General features: G+C 42.8%; 1 protein-coding gene across 4 annotated transcripts in view; it reads left to right on the top strand.

Moving 5' to 3' along the window:
- The window catches only part of LOC124035925 (LARGE xylosyl- and glucuronyltransferase 2), a 133,622-nt gene that overhangs the window by 55,475 nt on the left and 65,195 nt on the right, over positions 1-12,952 (top strand). The gene's annotated exons all lie outside the window — the stretch shown is intronic.

Raw genomic sequence — 12,952 nt, 5'->3', positions numbered from 1 at the left:
AACCACATCAATCTGATTGGGTCGGCCTGTCAGGGCCTGGCTCCCCAGTGGGTGGGCCTTGTCCACCCAGGCCCCATCCATGTGTATGCCCCTGATGCAAACCGTGCATGATGACAACTGCGCAACACAAATAGCCTAGCAACCAATACTCCAGACTAAATATTTTCAATATCTGGTTTGCATACCCATTGTTGCCATAGTTAGCATTTACTGGTAGACAAGTGCACAACTGTCACACACTGAAGGCCGATAGGTTCTCTACTGCATGGACCTGTCGCACACTGAAGACCTATAGGTTCACCACAGTACTAACCTGTCACACACTGAACACCTGTAGGTTCAGCACTGTACTGACCTGTCACACTGAAGACCTATAGGTTCACCACTGTACTAACCTGTCACACACTGAAGACCTATAGGTTCACCACTGTACTAACCTGTCACACACTGAAGACCTATAGGTTCACCACTGTACTAACCTGTCACACTGAAGACCTATAGGTTCACCACTGTACTAACCTGTCACATACTGAAGACCTATAGGTTCACCACTGTACTAACCTGTCACACTGAAGACCTATAGGTTCACCACTGTACTAACCTGTCACACTGAAGACCTATAGGTTCATCACTGTACTAACCTGTCACACTGAAGACCTATAGGTTCACCACTGTCACACACTGAAGACCTATAGGTTCACCACTGTACTAACCTGTCACACTGAAGACCTATAGGTTCACCACTGTACTAACCTGTCACACTGAAGACCTATAGGTTCATCACTGTACTGACCTGTCACACACTGAACACCTATAGGTTCACCACAGTACTAACCTGTCACACACTGAAGGCCTATAGGTTCACCACTGTCACACACTGAAGGCCTATAGGTTCACCACTGTACTAACCTGTCACACACTGAAGGCCTATAGGTTCACCACTGTCACACACTGAAGGCCTATAGGTTCACCACTGTACTAACCTGTCACACACTGAAGGCCTATAGGTTCACCACTGTACTAACCTGTCACACACTGAAGGCCTATAGGTTCACCACTGTACTAACCTGTCACACATTGAAGGCATATAGGTTCTCCACTGTATGGACCTGTCACACACTGAAGACCTATAGGTTCTCTACTGTATGGTCCTGTCACACACTGAAGACCTATAGGTTCACCACTGTATGGACCTGTCACACACTGAAGGCATATAGGTTCTCTACTGTATGGACCTGTCACACACTGAAGACCTATAGGTTCTCTACTGTATGGACCTGTCACACACTGAAGACCTATAGGTTCTCTACTGTATGAACCTGTCACACACTGAAGGCATATAGGTTCTCCACTGTATGGACCTGTCACACAATGAAGACCTATAGGTTCTCTACTGTATGGTCCTGTCACACAATGAAGACCTATAGGTTCTCTACTGTATGGACCTGTCACACACTGAAGGCATATAGGTTCTCCACTGTATGGACATGTCTATAATAGATAAGGCTCTTAAAATACTAATGTTTCAAGAAAGGACTGTATAAATTTGGCCTGGCAAAGCAGTTTTATGCGCTGACAGAATGGAAGCTGATAATTATTTGTTTTTTACTCGGCTGGTGTCTGGTAAGTCCTCACTGTCCGAGACCTAGTCAAGACAAAGTACAAATGTATCCGACACCGATACATTTGCACATTGGTGTTGGATACATTTGTACTCGGTCTTGACCGAGTCTTGAGTACTACAAGTCTACAACACTGGGTTTAAGGATTCAAAACAGTTGTCTGAAAGTGTCTCAAAACACGACGATTGTACATCACATGTAGACAATGCTTTTAAATTTGGATTGCTGGTGAAATTAAGCTTTGGGGCTCAGTTAGAAAAAGGGGTGTGTATTCATTCATGGATGTCAAGGGAAGCCAGGCTTCCCCAAAAAATGGTCCAATAAAAAAAAAAAATACCTTTCCTCTCTGTGCTTCATTCAATTTCCCTTCAATTCGCAAGATGCTGAATGTATCTCACTGGAGAAAGCACATGAGTGAGAGAAATAGGGCCCCTATGTCTCTGTATGTGAAGACCATCTACAGTGCATTCGGAAAGTATTCAGACCCCTTGACTTTTTACACATTTTGTTATTTCACAGCCTTATTCTAAAATGGATAAAATTGTTGTTTTCCCCATCACCAATCTACACACAAAATCTACACACTTTTTTATTACATTTTTGCAAATGTATAAAAACAAATCTGAAATATCACATTTATGTAAGTATTCAGACCTTTTACTCAGTACTTAAATTAAGCACCTTTGGCAGCGATTACATCCTTGAATCTTTTTGGGTATGACCTTATAAGCTTGGCACAACCAGTATTTGGAGAGTTTATCCCATTATTCTCTGCACTACAACTCAAACTCTGTCAGTTTGGATGGGAAGAGTTGCTGCACAGCTATTTTCACGTCTATCCAGAGATGTTTGATCGGGTTCAAGTCCGGGCTCTGGCTGACCCACTCAAGGACATTCAGAGACTTGTCCTGAAGCCGCTCCTGTGTTGCATTGGCTGTGTGCTTAGGGTCGTTGTCCAGTCAGGTCCTGAGCCCCTCTGGAGCAGGTTTTAATCAATGATCTCTCCAAGTGGGATGTTTTACTGAGGAGTGGCTTCAGTCTTGCCACTCTACCATAAAGGCCTGATTGGTGGAGTGCTGCAGAGATGGTTTTTCTTCTTGAAGGTTTTCCCATGTCCACAGAGAAACTCTGGAGCTCTGTCAGAGTGACCTTCGGGTTCTTGGTCACCCCCATGACCAAGGCCCTTCTCCCCCGATTGCTCAGTCTTGGTGGTTCCACTGTGTTCTTGGGGATCTTCAATGCTGCAGAAATGTTTTGTTACCCTTCCCCAGATATGTGCCTTGAAACAATCCTGTGTCGGCGCTCTACGGACAATTCCTTCGACTTCATGGCTTGGCTTTCCAAATCATGTCCAATTAATTGATTTTACCACAGGTGGACTCCAATCAAGTTGTAGAAACATCTCAAGATGCACTTGAGCTCAATTTCGAGTCTCATAGCAAAGGGTCTGAATACTTATTATTTTTAATAGATTTGCAAAAATGTCTAAAAACCTGTTTTCATTTAGTCATTCCGGGGTATTGTGTGTGTGTGTGTGTGTGTGTGGAGTGATGTTTTTTTTAAATGTTTTATCCATTTTAGAATGAGGCAGTAATGTAACACAGTGTGGAAAAAGGAAAGGAGTATGAATACTTTCCGAATGCACTGTATGCTTATATTCCAGCACTCTCACACAGAAAACCCCCAAAGGCAAAAAGCTTCCTCATCAGAGATTCTATAAAGGTAAATAAATAAATAACAAATCATTCAGGACTATATTTGATGCTGCACAGTGGAGGCTCCTCAGAGGAGGAAGGGGAGGACCATCCTCCTCAGTGAATTTCATAAAAATCCTCTTCAGATAAAACTATACTAAATATATTAATTTCACCAAATAATTGATTAAAAGACACTGTTTTGCAATGAAGGTGTACAGTAGCCTCTGCAGCACTCTGTAGGGTAGCACCATGGTATAGCCGGAAGACAGCTGGCTTCTGTCATTCTCTAGGTACATTGACTTCAATACAAAAACCTAGGGGACTCATGGTTCTCACTCCCTTCCATAGACTTAAACAGTAATTATGACAATTTCCGGAGGACTTCCTACAACCTTGGAGCATGAACTGACATGTGGGCCACCTATTCCACGGATCAGAGAATGAATCTAACACAGAAAGCATAAACTACAGCTAGCTAACACTGAAGTGCATAACATGTAGTTGACTCAGAGAGAGAGAAAGACAATAGTAGAACAGTTTTGAAGAAACGATTTGAGATATTTTTCATTGTTTTACATACAGTGGGGAGAACAAGTATTTGATACACTGCCAATTTTCTTACTTACAATTCATGTAGAGGTCTGTAATTTTTTATCATAGGTACACTTCAACTGTGAGAGACGGAATCTAAAACAAAAATCCAGAAAATCAAGTTGTATGATTTTTAAGTAATTAATTAGCATTTTATTGCATGACGTAAGTATTTGATCACCGACCAATCAGTAAGAATTCCGGCTCTCACAGACCTGTTAGTTTTTCTTTAAGAAGCCCTCCTGTTCTCCACTCATTACCTGTATTAACTGCACCTGTTTGAACTTGTTACCTGTATAAAAGACACCTGTCCACAAACTCAATCAAACAGACTCCAACTTCTCCACAATGGCCAAGACCAGAGAGCTGTGAAAGGACATCAGGGATACAATTGTAGACCTGCACAAGGCTGGGATGGGCTACAGGACAATAGGCAAGCAGCTTGGTGAGAAGGCAACAACTGTTGGCGCAATTATTAGAAAATGGAAGAAGTTCAAGATGACGGTCAATCACTCTCGGTCTGGGGCTCCATGCAAGATCTCACCTTGTGGGGCATCAATGATCATGAGGAAGGTGATGGATCCGGCCAGAACTACACGGCAGGACCTGGTCAATGACCTGAAGAGAGCTGGGACCACAGTCTCAAAGAAAACAATTAGTAACACACTACGCCGTAATGGATTAAAATCCTGCAGCGCACGCAAGGTCCCCCTGCTCAAACCAGCGCATGTCCACGCACGTCTGAAGTTTGCCAATGACCATCTGGATGGTCCAGAGGAGGAATGGGAGAAGGTCATGTTGTCTGATGAGACAAAAATTGAGCTTTTGGGTCTAAACTCCACTTGCCGTGTTTAGAGGAAGAAGAAGGATGAGTACAACCCCAAGAACACCATCCCAACCGCGTAGCATGGAGGTGGAAACATCATTCTTTGGGGATGCTTTTCTGCAAAGGGGACAGGACGACTGCACCGTATTGAGGGGAGGATGGATGGGGCCATGTATCACTAGATCTTGGCCAACAACCTCCTTCCCTCAGTAAGAGCATTGAGATGGGTCGTGGCTGGGATTCCAGCATGACAACAACCCGAAACACACAGCCAGGGCAACTAAGGAGTGGCTCCGTAAGAAGCATCTCAAGGTCCTGGAGTGGCCTCGCCAGTCTCCAGACCTGAACCCAATAGAAAATCTTTGAAGGGAGCTGAAAGTCCGTATTGCCCAGCGACAGCCCTGAAACCTGAAGGATCTGTAGAAGGTCTGTATGGAGGAGTGGGACAAAATCCCTGCTGCAGTGTGTGCAAACCTGGTCATGAACTACAGGAAACGTATGATCTCTGTAATTGCAAACAAAGGTTTCTGAACCAAATATTAAGTTCTGCTTTTCTGATGTATCAAATACTTATGTCATGCAATAAAATGCAAATTAATTACTTAAATATCATACAATGTGATTTTCTGGATTTTTGTTTTAGATTCCGTCTCTCACAGTTGAAGTGTACCTATGATAAAAAATTACAGACCTCTACATGCTTTGTAAGTAGGAAAACCTGCAAAATCGGCAGTGTATCAAATACTTGTTCTCCCCACTGTATCTAACTTAGACTACTCAAATAGAGAGGGATGCTATGTTATCTAGCTGGCTATGACTATTCAACATTAGAATGTTCAAGGCAATCTTTTGGTTTTATTAATGTATTGCCACGATGCCCGCCGGTGTAACTGCCAAACTGCTTTCAGGTAGATGCAGGCAAGAGTGTGCAAGGCGGTATTGAATGGAGGTACCTGTGCACCGACCTGTACACCTACATTGTCAACTTTAATTCATAGCTAGGTTGTAGCCACCTCATGATGGTGGTGATACAGGGAGTATCATGTCTCAACCTATACATGTTACATTGAGTTGGGTGAATGGAATATGAATGACGTTCATCCAACATGCTGTCATAGAAATAAGGCCATGCTCAAAGAAATGATCATCCTCCCTCATCTTAAACAGCAACGACCGCCACTGGTGCAGCATCACCCAACCTCACCTCACCCCAACCCACTCACACCCCAATATATTTGTCTGCCCCTCTTTCCCATAAGTGTGGAAAAGTCTATTCACAACCAGGCTACTTGTGATTCCCTCCCTTCCTCCCTAATCTCTGTCTCTCCCTGTCCCTCCCTGTGATCAAATATGATCTGAATGCCATTTATCCTAAAGTGGCATAAAGGATGGCAGCGTGGCGGAAGAGAGCAGCCACTAAATTATTTTCTGACTACAGGGGCCAGGCGGGGGATGCCGAGGAAGGACAAAGTGACAAGCTAAATTGAGGCACAAGAAATAATTAAATATTTCAGGAAGGTCAGGGGGAGCAGCTGCTTTCTACATGGGATTGGGAGTGTGTGTGTGTGTGTGTGATGACTGAGGTTTTATGTTTGATTGTTCCTATAGTTCCATTCGAACTGACATTCTGTGCAGAGAGCAACACGGAGGAGAACATAGGCAGGGTGATGCAGAGGGAGGGAGGGTAAGATTGAGAGGCAGAGTGAGAGAGGGGCAGGGAGATAGGGGAGGAGAGACAGAGAATGGAATGGAGAGGCAAGGGAAGACTTAAAGACCTGAACTTTCATCTCTCTCCTCTCTTTGCCTCTCTCTTTCTCTATTAAATTAAATTAAATTCAAATAGCTTTACTGGCATGGGAAACGCATGTTTACTTTGCCAAAGCAAATGAAATGGATAATGAACAAAAGGGGAATTAAACAATAAACAATAGTGGTGCGGTAGGTAGCCTAGTGGTTAGAGCGTTGGGCCAGTAACCAACGCTAGTTCGAATCCCTGAGCTGGTAGGTAAAAATCTGTCATTCTGCCCCTGAACAAGGCAGTTAACCCACTGTCTCTAGGCCATCATTATAAATAAGAATTTGCTCTTGACTGACTTGCCTAGTTAATTAAAGGTAAAAACATGTACAGTATGTACATTACACCCACAAACATTCCATAGGAATACTTTTCAAATGTCATATTATAGCTAAATGCAGTGATGTAACGATGTGCAAATAGTTCAAGTACAAAGGGGAAAATAAATAAACATACATATGGGTTGTATTTACGATTGTGTTTGTTTTTCACTGGTCACCCTTTTCTTGTGGAAAAAGGTCGCAAATCTTGCTTTTGTGATGGCACAATGTGGTATTTCACCCAATATATATGGGAGTTTATCAGAATTGGATTTGTTTTCAAATTACGTGGGTAATCTGAAAATAAATTATGTCTCTCTAATATGGTCATACATTTGACAGGAGGTTAGAAAGTGCAGCTCAGTTTCCACCTCATTTTGTGGGCAGTGTGCACATACTGTAGCCTGTCTTCTCTTGAGAGCCAGGTCTGCCTTTGGCAGCCTCTCTCAATTGCAAGGCTAAAGCATAGCCTTCCTCTCTCAATAGCAAGGCAATGCTTTACATAGTCAAAACTTTCCTTAATTTTGGGTCAGCCACAGTGGTCAGGTGCCACAGTTTAGGTCCAAATAGCATCCTAGTTTGCTCTGTTTTTTAATTTTTTTATAATTCTTTCCAATGTCAAATAATGATCTTTTTGTTTTCTCGTGATTTGGTTTGTGTCTAATTGTGTTGCTGTCCCGGGGCTCTGTGGGGTCTGTTCATGTTTATGAACAGAGGCCCATAACCGGCTCTCTCTGGGCAGTGTTAATAGTGATGATGTGATTGGTTTCATAAGCACTTTAACCTGGTGTAAAACACTTGCATGCATGTGTGGGTATAAAGGGGTCTGAGTCATAGCGATAGTGTGTGGTAGGTACACCCCTCCAATTCTACACTTCTCTGCCTCTGTTCTTTCTATACCCACTGTGTACGTGGTCCGTATTTATATGGCTGTAGCAGGGTAAGCCCATGCGTGACTGGGGTATGTTGTGGGTGTCTGGTTTCGCAGTGAACAGATAAGGCTTCTCACCCACTTCTAACCAGACTATAAGTTACCTGTGTTCCTTGGTTATTACATTAGAGCGACAAGACAGATATTTCACCGGATGGTAGTGAGAGGAAGCCCAGTGGCCGTTAGTGGAGAAGATGGAAAGAGGGGGATTTTGTCTGACATTCTGAAAATGTTCTCGTCAATGTTTATTTTTTATTTATTTTTATTTTAACCTTTGTTTAACTAGTCAAGTCAGTTATGTCATGACTCTCCTGTGACGATCTGAGGGATCAGGTTACAGCGTGTCCGCTCTACAGCGTGCTCTCTCTCTCGTAGAGGGGGAGAGCGGGAAGTCTGCCATTTTATGACGGCCATTTAAAGTACGCTGCCTCTATGCTCTGTAGTGTTTGAGATTGGAATGTAAAACTGTGGAACACCGAGAGACCCTTGCACATCAAATGTTGCAATATTTAAACCGTATTTATATTTTTGAGAATGGGAGTGGTCCGCGGACACTCCTGTCAAAGTTGTTTCATTTGGTGACCTCATGAAAGGCAGGAGACCCATATTACAGTATCTCTGTTTTTTTGTGTACACTTTTTAATTATCATATTTACATCTAGATGTTGGATAAAATGAATGAGTAAATATGAAACTATTTGTGAAAATATGTAATGTGATGTTAGACTTCTAAATGAGTGTATGTATTTTTATATAAAGTTTAACTAGTCAATGGCCACGCCCCCGCGAAGCCATGGAATCGGCCATTTTACCAAAGTGCTTCCTACAAAATGTACATTAGGTCAGAGAACGCCGGGACAGGGTCCCCACATTGGAATGGATACAATTCTATAGGCCATTAGGCCAGAAAATATGGAGCTGACGCTACATGTTGAAGTGGTTAATAGCACAACTCTATAGGCCCAGGAGACCAGAGGGTGTGTAGTGTTGACTACACGGCTGGAAATGGTTCAACTCTGAGACTATCGATCACTACAGAATAAGATCAAATCTTAGACGTATAATTACTGGTCTGCAGCTGGAAATTACGTAAGTCTAGTACGACCACGGGAAGCATCTATTCTATGCAATGACCATCTGTATGCCTGATGTATCCATTACGACAGACACTGTTCTTCACTGGTCACTATCCAGAATTGCTGAGAAAGCGACAACTACGAAAGACATTGACTCTCTGATGAATTGACTCTCCAGCAGACAGACCGGCGATTCCAACAGAGAAGACAACATACGGGTGTAAATATATATATTGCAATTATTTTCGAATGAATGGCCGTTCATGTGCAAATGATTAGCATTTCAATTAATATAATTATCAACTGTATGTAGTGAATCCATTTTGTCTTTCCTGCTTTTTATCTGTCCCCACCCCTTTCCATTGTCTACCAAGCCATCATACCGGTATAGCCCACTAGTGACTTATCAATGTATTGTGTTCGTAACCAATAACTGTGTTGTTTGTTTATGTATTTCTGTGATTTGATTAGTTAGTTCGTAAATAAATATTTAAGCCAATTTGTATATCGCTGACTCATTATGGATACTAGGGTTTGTGCAGATATCCAAGGGTAATGAGAACTGATGAGGTAATGATGATACATTAATACAAGACTGTACTCGATAAGATAAAAATTTCTGAAGAGTCGATTCGGGAAAAAGAGACTCTATAAACATTTTCCCGTGGTCCCCCGACTTCCTAGTTAATCAAAGTTTACATGATTAGTTTAATCACATAATAATAATTACACAAAGAGAATTTATTTGATAAAAAAAGTCTTAACATTCAATGAGTCACAGACTCGACAGTTAAGAAAAATTCTAATTTACAATGACGGCCTACTGGTGAACTGCCTTGTGCAGAACAGATTTTTACCTTGTCAGCGCAGGGATTTGATGCAGCAACCTTTTGGTTACTGGCCAAGCGCTCTAACCACTAGGCTACCTGCCACACCAATCAATGAAACGTTTGATATTAATACAGTTTTCTGTTCCCAAAACTAGAATCTCTTTACCCTGTTTTTTTTTACACTTAATTAACCTAAGTTTTTTTTATTGCGTTGTTTAGAATGAGTGCAAAGGCGAATTGAGTTATTGCACACTCGCACTTCAGAGTAGGCGTTCCCTAACGGGAATATGCAAATGTGTGCTAGAACGCGCCAATAGGATCTCGCTAGCTAGTGCTTGGTGATGCCCACCTCCTTGCTTGTTCTGCCCACTATGACTCATTTGTTCCCATTTGAAACGATGTGCTGTGGTCTATCTTGGTTAAGTTATAAAGAATCTTTGCCTTGTTACAGGGGAGGGTCTCCAGAGAACAGACAAACTCACTCACTCACTCGCTGGTGAAAGGAAGCTTAATTAGAAGCCAGTTCAACTATCTTAAAGTAAATTGCTTGTGCTGGGACGCACACTAAAAAGATCAAAGAAAGAAAGGGGGAAACAAAATAATGATAGGGAGAGGGAGAAGGAAACATGGCAGATGGGCAGCAGGTAGCCTAGCGATTTGAAGCGTTGGGCCAGTAACTGAAAGGTTATGCTGAAAAATCTGTCAGTGCCCTTGAACAATGCACAAGAACCCTAATCGCTCCAGGGTCGCCATTGATAATGGCAGACCCTGTGAACCCACTCTCCCAGGGTCTCCGGGGGAGTTAGGATGTGCAAAAAAACACATTTCCAATTCACACACGCGTATAATACACACACTTGTACAATAATATATAATAATATATATAGTATAAGCACCCACACACACACTATCAATGTTATCCATAAATAATGCAAACTGTATTTTGCCGACGCTCCTAAATTCAGCGCCCTGAGCGGACTGTGTGTGGACGAATCAGAGCCCGTCAGGCTATGTGTTTGTTTCTTTGTGTCTGTTTTGTCTCTGTATATTCTATGCCTGCCTGTGTGTGTGCTTCTTTTAGTGTTTGTTTGTGTGTGAGTGCGTGAGATTGCTGTCTTTGAAGACATTTTAGCCTAATGCAATTCCATCTCAGTGGAGGGAGGGGGTGACTTCAAGCTAATTCTCTGGTAAATGTCAAACCCAGGTGCTTTGAATACATGTTTACATCATAGAGTGTTTGCGTGTGTGCACATGTGGTTAACATTGCTATGTGACCAACAGGAACTCCCCTTTGAAATGTTATGGACAAACAGTTAACATTTAACTGTTAAATTTAGGCATTCATTCCAGCGGATTAGGAAATGGGATAGGATTAACACACACACACACTGGAAGCACAAGGTGCTGGGATTCAGTCAGGTTGTGTGTGTGTGTGTGTGTGTGTGTGTGTGTGTGTGTGTGTGTGTGTGTGTGTGTGTGTGTGTGTGTGTGTGTGTGTGTGTGTGTGTGTGTGTGTGTGTGTGTGTGTGTGTGTGTGTGTGTGTGTGTGTGTGTGTGTGTGTGTGTGTGTGTGAACCCTCCCCTTTTAACACACTCTGATACCTTGACTGTTAGTTTGGTGATAATCTTACCTATTATCGCCATAGACATCACACGCCAGTGTGTGTGTGTTTGTATATGCGTGTGTCTGTCTGTGCATGTGTACTTGCGCTTGTGTGTGTCCCCTAGCCTTTTGTCTGCTGCTATTCCCTTAGGGGTGCGTTCAGAGGCTAGCATTGATTCACACTTGACACCACATCCAGCTGCATCCACAGAGAGTGGGGTGGATCGGTGACAATGTGTTGAATGCAGCTGTAGTTCTATAGGGTTGCTAAGTTGGACCGAGTTCATTCTGAAAATCCTCTTCAACTTCATCCAGGTATTCAACAATCTCCCAGAATAGCTTTACTGCTCACCATGTGGTGGAGCCCTATTCTGGGAAGCCCAATGTAGCAACCCTAGATTGCTAGCACACTGGTGTGGTCGTTCTTGCGTCGCTAACTGCATTGACAGTGGGAGATGTGCTGTGGTGTGTGCTAAGCTAAAGAGGTGGCTGTGGGAAATTGCTACTGTTGCGCTGTATGCTAAGCTAATTTAGTTTTGTGCTGCTTTGGGAGCTATGGCTACTGCTGTGCTCTATGCTAAGCTAATGTAGCACTATGCTACTTTGGGGAACATGGGTGTAATGGAGTAGAGAGAGATTACTGTTCTACATTAGCTTCATTATCTCTGTGGTCGTTCCTGAAGAGACAACAATTTCGGGTTAGCTTTAAATGGTGTGTTTTTGCTAGTCATGCATGGGATATTTTGCGGGATACAGACACACTGTTAACACACACAACACAATTGGTCTACACACCAAACTCACTCACCAAACTCACTCACTGCTCACTGCTCTCAAACTTGGCCAAATTATAAATCTCAATTTGAGAGGTTTTATTCTGGATTTGTATATTGGAAACTTAAAAGAAAATGTATCCTTATCTTTGGCCTGTTAACTTATCGTGACTACATCCAAGCTCTCTTGCGCATAAGGAAGTAATGTCATTGAAACAGCAATGTCAGTTTTTCAGTGTTTGCTGCTAGCAGTAAGAAGTCAACTTTTTAAATCGCCTTGTTGGAGCCACTGCTCTCCCTCTCCCATTCTCTCTTCTCTCTTTCCCGCTTCTTACTCTTCTTTATCTCTCTGCCCCTGTCTTCCCCTTGTTCTCTCTCTCTTTTTCTCTCTCTTTTTCTCTCCCTTTTTCTCGCTCGTTTTCTCTCTCGTTTTCTCTCTCTCTCTCTTTTTTTTCTCTGATTCTTGCCTCTAATTAACTTGTGTCCGTATGTACAGCCAAGACCCTGCTTGATTGATGATGAGTCAGAGTATCAGACTTGAATGATTGGACTGCTTGATTAGAGGGCAGTGCTGTCTCTACTATCTCCCTGAGTGTGTTATCTGTGTAATATGTCAAGAGACACTGGTCTTCCCTCCCTACCTATGCCCATCTCTCCCTTCACCCCTCCCTCCACTCCTCTTCTTTCATCTCACTTCACCCCTACTCTCCCCCAGACAGTGTGGCTCTGTTTGGGTTATAGTAGGTTTTCCTCCCATTCCCCCTGGTCGTATAGAGCTTTACAGCAGCATTTCCATTATGGGCCAATCTGTCCCAGTCATGTCACCATCAGTGGGCTGTTACCACACCGAGCTGCTGTTAACAGGCAAACAATGGCAACACACCAGCT

This window comes from Oncorhynchus gorbuscha, linkage group LG05 (assembly GCF_021184085.1).
Source record: "Oncorhynchus gorbuscha isolate QuinsamMale2020 ecotype Even-year linkage group LG05, OgorEven_v1.0, whole genome shotgun sequence".
Taxonomy (NCBI): domain Eukaryota; kingdom Metazoa; phylum Chordata; class Actinopteri; order Salmoniformes; family Salmonidae; genus Oncorhynchus; species Oncorhynchus gorbuscha.
Note: the sequence above shows the minus strand (reverse complement) of the source record. Positions and strands in the feature narration are given on the sequence as shown.